This window comes from Andrographis paniculata, unplaced genomic scaffold, assembly GCF_009805555.1.
Source record: "Andrographis paniculata isolate CXL003 unplaced genomic scaffold, ASM980555v1 Contig9END, whole genome shotgun sequence".
Classification (NCBI taxonomy): Eukaryota; Viridiplantae; Streptophyta; class Magnoliopsida; order Lamiales; family Acanthaceae; genus Andrographis; species Andrographis paniculata.
In genome coordinates, this window is record NW_026137639.1 from 4,024,272 (window position 1) to 4,032,221 (window position 7,950).

Genomic DNA, 7,950 nt, shown 5'->3' on the forward strand with positions numbered 1-7,950 from the left:
GACAACTAATTTAATTCATTGGGCAACGATAAAAATAAACAAGTTCACTTTTCATTGCAAGTTATTCGCCACGCCTAATTGCCTCTTGGGAAATTGCATAAACAACAATTATGTCTGTTTTAATTCATACTTGTGATTATTTTTATATATTATATATAAACGGATAATATAGAATGTGCATATTTTGGAAATTAGGAATTTTGGATATGTCTGAACATTGTTGGTGCGGCAAAACATTGTATTTACGTTTGTTAGGTACGAATTTTATAATTAGGTTAAAGGCCCAAGATATAGGGAAATTTGGGCTTGTAATCGAGTACGTTTGGCGGTTACGGGATTTTCGGGGTGATTGGTTAGACCGGTTGGTCCGCAGTCGGATAAGCAAGTCGGAACTCTGCGGTCGGACAGGCAGGTCGGTTGGTCCGCGGTCGGATAAGCAAGTCGGAAGGTCCAGGGTTGGACAGGCAGGTCGGTTGGTCCACAGTCGGATAAATGAATCGGAAGGTCCGCGGTCGGACAGGCAGGTCGGTTGGTCCGTAGTCGGATAAGCAGGTCGGAAGGTCCGCGGTTGGACAGGCAGGTTGGTTGATCCGCAGTCGGATAAGCAGGTCGGGAGGTCTGCGGTCGGATAGGCAGATCGGAAAGTCCGCGGCGGGACAGGCAGGTCGGTTGGTTTGCAGTCGGATAAACGGGTCGGAAGGTCCGCGGTCGAATAAGCAGGTCGGAAGGTCTGTGGTCGGATAAGCAGGTCGGAAGGTCCGCGGTCGGATAGGCAGGTCGGAGAATCTGTCGGCGGATGGGCAGGTCGGAAGGTCCGTGGTCGGATGATCCGTAGACGGATAAGCAGGTCGGATGATCCGCAATTAGATGAGCAAGTCGGGTGTTATGGAGGTCGGCTGCTGCGGAGATCAAGTGAGAGAACAGTAGTTTGGTCGGTTGGGTTACGCGGCTGGTAAGACGGTTGAAAACACGTGTTAACAAAAGAGGAATTAGTAGATGGTTGGGAGTAGGTGTTGTAACCGTTTGGGCGACGGTTCTAGGTATCGTTTCTGAGGAATATTTAAGGATTGAGGTCAGTAACTGGCAAGGTATCTTCAATCATCCTCAAACAACAGCAAAGTCAGTGATTCGGGGATCATCCTTTAATTTTCAGTCTGTAGCATTTATTTTCCAGTTTACTTTTGTACCGTACAGTGTTTAGAGATTCCTAATCTCAGGCACTAATTATATTAAATTCGGAGATAATTTCTTATTTTCGGATTTTACTTTTTTATTGTTGAAAAATTGCATCAAAAATTTGGCGACCACAGTGGGAGAAAGGAAAGATTGCTGATCCTACATCAACAGAGAATTTCATACGACTGAGGTTAGGCCGAATCATAAAAAAGATCAATATGGCAGGCTCACAACCTCAATCATCTTCAGCACCGGTGGGAGAAAATATTTCACCACCTATCATGCCAAATCTAGGGAGGTCCCCGAACCACCCGCCCATTGGGTGTCTTATGTTCAACAATTGAACAATCAACAAACTTTGGCTATGCAGAATATGTTGCGCGAGCAACAGAACATCATGTTGCGTGAGCAATAGAACATCATGCAGAACATGTTAGATCAAGCTTTATCAAGGGTTACTATTCAACCCACTCAGATGCCACCAGGAATATCACCATCAAGAATACAAGCAAATTTCGCAGGGGAAATACTCCTCTAACTTTCCCTAATAATGTTCCTTTGGGATCAAGAGTTGAAAATGTGCAGCCGAACACTGTAAGGGAAGAGAGGCAAGGAGCACATGTGCAGGATCCTATCCTTATCCTTGATCATCAACACCCTCGTTTGGATCCCAAAGAGATTGCGCAAGTGTTGAAGGTTCATTTCGGTTTGAATCCTCAGATGGCCAAACGTCCTGCTTATCAAAGACCTTTTCCTGAAAGGATCATTAACGACTATCCACTTCCAAGGAATTATCGACCACCTGATTTTCATGCTTTTTAAGGGGAAGACGGATCCTCCACCATAGAGCATGTGGGTCGTTTCACAGCACAATTAGGGGAAGTTGGAAATAATCCTTTTTATAAACTGCAACTATTTGGATTGTCTCTTACCAGAACAACTTTTTCATAGTTTGTAAATCTGCCACCTGGGCAAATACAAACTTGGGAAGGTTTGGAAATGGCGTTCCATGCTAGATTCTTCAATCCTTTACCAACTGTTTCTCTTACCGATTTGTTGAAATTGAAACAATATCCAGAAGAGTCAGCCTCACAGTTTATTGAAAGGGTGCGATTGATGAAAGGACATTGTCCTACTATAATCAATGAAAAAGAAATGACCAATTTAGTGGTCAGAAATATGCATGGCCGCCTAAGAGAGACACTCACTGCTCATGATGTAGAAGATTTGGCAAGTCTCGCTACCAAGGCTGGACGTTTAGAGTCTCTTTTCAGAGAAAATGATCAGAATTTCAGGCGTAATAAAGTTCAACATATGGCGAGTATGGAAACAAAAACATACGACTTTGATTTTGATCAGACAGAAGAAATGGCAGCCGAAATCATTTCAAGAAAGCCTTATGTGTGCTCCAAATTAAAGCCAGTGCCAGGAACTGAAGGAAGAGAGCAACCCACATTTGACAATTCAAAGGCTGATGAAATTTTTGATATTTTGCTAACTGATGGCCAGATCCGAATTCCAAAAGGGCAAAGGTTGGCTACTAAGGAAGAAATCAAAGGAATACCATATTGTAAGTGGTATAACTCCTTCACACACAATAGAAGTCAATGCACTCATTTTCGAAGTGAGATCCAAAAGGCCATTAAGGCAGACCGGCTCAAATATATCACTTTGGGTGTAGAGCAACAACCTTTTCCAAAAGTAACCACAACAATGGTTAATATACAAGCAAGTCCCAGATTGGGAAAAGGAAACCCATCAAGCAGTGGCCGACCAAAAGAAAAACTCAAGGTTTATGAAAAACCAGTGGCCGGAAATTGGGATAATCAAAATGGTTCTTTTAATGTGGAATTAAAGGAACAAGTATTGGTCCGGGACCACCCGACTAGAAGGACTGGGTTGGTCGGGAGCAAGTGGGCTCGAAATAAAAAACCTTTACCAGTTGATGTGGATTCTCGTTTTCCGGGTACAAATCGTACTCAAATTAGTAATGCCAAACGTAGGTATGCTGCGAGGTACAGGAATAAGGTCTCCTCATCAAAGCAGCCGAATGATATGCGAGGTGCTGCTGATTATCCAAAGGGAGGTCGGTCCATAAGGGTCGCCTCACCAAAACAGCCGAATGATATGCGATGCGCTGTTGATTATCCAAAAGGAGGTCGGTCCATAATGGTCTCCTCATCAAGGTAGCCGAATGATGTGTGAGGCGCTGCAGATTGCCTTGAAGGAGGTCGGTCCATACAAAAGAGGGGTAAAGGAGCATCGGATGAGAGAATTGAAGGTTTCAGATATCAATATTGTGAACGGATTAACATCAATCCATCTTTTGAGGAATTTTGTTTAGAATCTCTGACAGCTCAACCTGAAAGTGAGACTAGAGAAGAAATTCTTACCTTGGAAACATATTCAAGGTCTGTCAAATCTCGGCTAGGGCCACGAGTCCCCTGCCGAATGACAGGAATTAATTGGATTGAAGAAGAACCTCTGTGGGCAAGTCTGATGGATGATATTATAGAAGAGCCAGAATGGACAAAGATTTCAGATCCTGATTTTCAGTCAGAGGTTCCTCCGATAGTCTTCCCTCCCATTCCAGAAGGCACGGCGTCTTATTTAAAGCCTCTGTATGTTAATGCTCATATTTGCGGGAAACTAATCACAAAGGTTTTTATAGACAATGGAGCCGTCTTCAATGTGATGCCATTAAAGACTCTCAAGAAGTTAGGGAAGGGAATTCACTATTTGTCTCCAGTAGATTTTGAGATGACTAGCTTCACAGGGCAACCGACCAGACCATAAGGTATGATGGTTGCTACAATTGAAGTCGGTCCTAAAAAGATTTCTTATGTTTTCTTTGTAGTGGACGAAGACACTACATACTCAATCCTACTTGGGCGAGACTGGATTCATGCATCGCAATGTGTACTATCAACACTGCATCAACAATTAATGTTCTGGGAAGGCAATCAGGTCTTCAAAATGGAAGCAAACGACAACCCTTTCGGTGCATCAGAACAAGTTGAAGAATCAATTTTCTATTCCAGTCATTTACCCCAAATGTCTCAGTTGTTTATGGCTAGTGAATACCCAAATAAGGGTTTTAAATTCATCAGCCAGAATTCAATGTTCTTCTAAAAAGAACAATTTTACTGTATGGCTCATAAGGAAGCCACACCTGTCTGATAATATATCTTTTATGGAAAGTGCAAATCTAGAAGATTGTAGTTTACTTATTAATCAGTTTTATTTAAATCAGCTTATAAAAAAGGCAGAAAAAAGTAAAAAGATTTTTGATGTTCATTCCCAAGAAAATGAACAATTTCGTTGGCCCGACTTATTAGAGAAGACAGAACCAACCTTTTCAGCACAAGATCCTTTGCTGGAATTCAATTTAGGAACCGACTTGGTTCCAAAAATAATCATGATGAGTCGTTATTTATCTAAAGAACAACAAATATTGATGCTCGAGGTTATAAAAAACAATATTGATTGTTTAGCTTGGGATTATTCAGAAATGCCTGGTCTGGAGCAAAGTCTGATAAAGCATCGGTTGCCTATTAGAAAAGGTTTTAAACCCTACAAGCAACCTCCAAGGCGTATGAGTCCTGATTTGATGCCTCAAATCAAAGAGGAAATTAAGAAACTTCTTAAAGTAGGTTTCATCCAGCCTTGCCGTTATGCAGATTGGTTGGCAAATATTGTACCAGTGGTTAAAAAGAATGGTAAGATCTGGATATGCATTGATTTCAGGGATCTTAATATGGCCACTCCTAAAGACGAATATGTTATGCCTATGGCCGATATGCTAATTGATTCAGCAGCAGGACACAAAATCCTCAGTTTGATGGATGGTTACGCAGGATATAACCAAATCTTTTTGGCAGAAGAAAACATTCATAAGACAACATTCAGATGTCCAGGAGCTTTAGGCATTTACGAGTGGACGGTTATGCCATTCGGTTTGAAGAATGCAGGGGCGACTTATCAAAGGGCCATGAATTCAATTTTTCATGATCTTATTGGAAAATCCATGGAAGTATATATTGATTATGTTATCGTCAAATCTTCCGGTTTTGAGGAACATTTGAGAGATCTTAAAGATGCCTTCGGATGGATGAAGAGGTACAAGTTGAAGATGAATCCAACTAAATGTGCTTTCGGTATATCAGCCGGGACTTTCTTGGAATTTTTGGTACATGAGAGGGGAATAGAGATCGATGCTAATAAAGCCAAAGCAATTCTTGCCAGCCGACCACCCAAAATGATTAAGGAAATACAAAGTCTTTTGGGGAAGGTAAATTATCTCAGACGGTTTATTTCCAATGCTGCTGGCAAGGTTAGACCAATGACTAAATTATTAAAGGCTGGAGGAAATGCTTTCGAGTGGGGACCAGATTAACAGACAACTTTAGAAGCTATAAAGCAAGCATTGGCTCAACCATCTGTGTTGATGCCCCCTAAAGAAGGTCGGCCCCTCAAATTTTATTTGGAAAATACGTATAAAATGGTCAGTTGCTTATTAGCACAAGACGGGGATAATGGAAAGGGAAGGGCAATTTACTATTTGTGTAAGACCCTCACAGGACCAGAATTAAATTATACTATGCCAGAAAAAATGTGTTACTCATTGGTGTTTGCATGCACCAAACTTGAACATTATATGTTGCTTAGGAGAATTGAGGTTATTTCAAGGATAGATCTAATCAAATTAATTTTGCAAAGACCTACCATGCAGGGCAGACTTATGAAGTGGGCCATTAAATTGACTCATTTTGATTTATGTCATTCTCCTTTGAGGGCGGTGAAAGGCCAAGCAATAGCAGATTTTTTGGCAGACTTTTCGGGTTATGAGCAGGAACCGACCGAATGCATGTCTTATGTAAGTACCCGAAATTGGTTAATGTTTTTTTATGGTTCTACTTCAGGAAACATATCGGGTGCAAATGTTTTGTTGAAAGGACCAGATGGTCAAAGGGTCAAGTTGCAGTTGCAATTGGAAGCCATGACCCATAATTCGGCAGAGTATGAAGCTTTAATCTTGGGATTGGAAGCCTTAATAGCCAGGAATGTTCAGTCCATGATCATAAGAGGGGATTCTCAATTGGTAATCAACCAGGTGAACAAAAAATATGTTTGCAATTATCCTCATCTACGCAGATACAGAGATATTGTAAGTCGGTTGCTATAAAAAATTTCCGAAGTGGTAATTGATTTTATCCCTAGGAAAGAAAATCAATTTGCAGACGAGTTAGCTCAAAAAACTTGTAAAGGAATCCCAAAAGATATATGTGCAGAGGCCGATTCTGAAACAGAAGTTGAAGCCGACTGGAGGACAGAAATTATCATGTATCTACAAAATCCAGGAGCGAATGTACCGATTGGAATACGGTTGAAAGCCTTTCGATTCCAGTTGATAGAAGGAGTCTTATACAAAAGGACATTCGAAGGATTACTTTTGAAATGTTTGGGGTCCAAGCAGGCTTTGGAAGTCATGACAGAAGTACACAGTGGGATTTGTGGAGCTCATAGGGCAGGTTTGAATATGAGATGGGCTATTCATCATTTGGGTTTCTTTTGGCCAAAGATTTTCGAAGATTGTATACAATTCGCCAAAGGTTGCCAAGAGTGTCAGAAGCATGGGCAGTTAACTTACTTGCCAGTCACTGAATTGCAAGCTATGGTAAAACCATGGCCCTTTAAATCTTGGGCTATGGATGTCATTGGTAAAATTCATCCTCCATCATCTAAACATCATTGTTTTATTTTGGTTGCAACAAATTATTTCACCAAATGGGTCGAGGCGGTTGCTTTGAAAAATATGGATCAAAAGGAAGTGATAGATTTTGTGCTGAATTAGATCATCTATAGGTATGGTATTCCTCATTCAATAATGACCGACCAAGGTTTGCATTTACTTGGGAGCAGTTTTTAAACTTCTTGGCAGAGTTTGGTATTCGTTTGAACCATTCTTCGCCTTATTATCCCCAAGCTAATGGGCAGGCAGGGGCAGCCAATAAGATTATTATTTGAATTATAAAGAAGACGGTTGAAGGGAATCCAAGAAAATGGCATTTGTTATCTCGAGCTTTATGGGCACATAGGAATAACAGAAATTTTGTCACAGGGTTTTCACCATATCAACTCTCCTTTGGGCAAGATGCTGTGTTACCAGCCGAAATTCAAGTGGCATCTGGACGTACAAGTTTTACTACTGACGAGTTCACTGAGGAATATAAACAAGTTATGTTGCAACAATTGGAAAGTTTGGATGTCAATCGACTCCATGCAATCGATCAGATTGTGAAGCAGAGTGAAATCAGGCTAAGACTTATGGAAGGAAAGTCTGTTATAAGACGTTCCAAGAATGAGACCTGGTTTGGAAAACCATTCTTCCTACATACAAGAAGATAAATCAATTAGGAAAGTGGTCTCCGAATTGGGAAGGGCCGTTTATCATTCAAAATGAGATTGGAAATGGTGCTTGTATTATTATAAATCAAGAAGGTAAAAGGGAACATGATTGTATTAATGCTAAATATCTGAAGAGGTATTTTCCTGCCTTTTCAGATAACAAGAACACATGAAACAAGAAATTTTATTGCAGAACCCGACCATAGGGGTTCGGACCCAAAAAGGGTTCATTCATTAATCAGATATTGAGTCATGCAGAGAACTCCCTTCTTCTGAATCAGAATCTTCATCCCAGTGATTAGGGATTAATTTTGGTTTTTCATCGACAAGGTCTTCTAAGTCGGGTCGGTACCTTTCCCATTGATC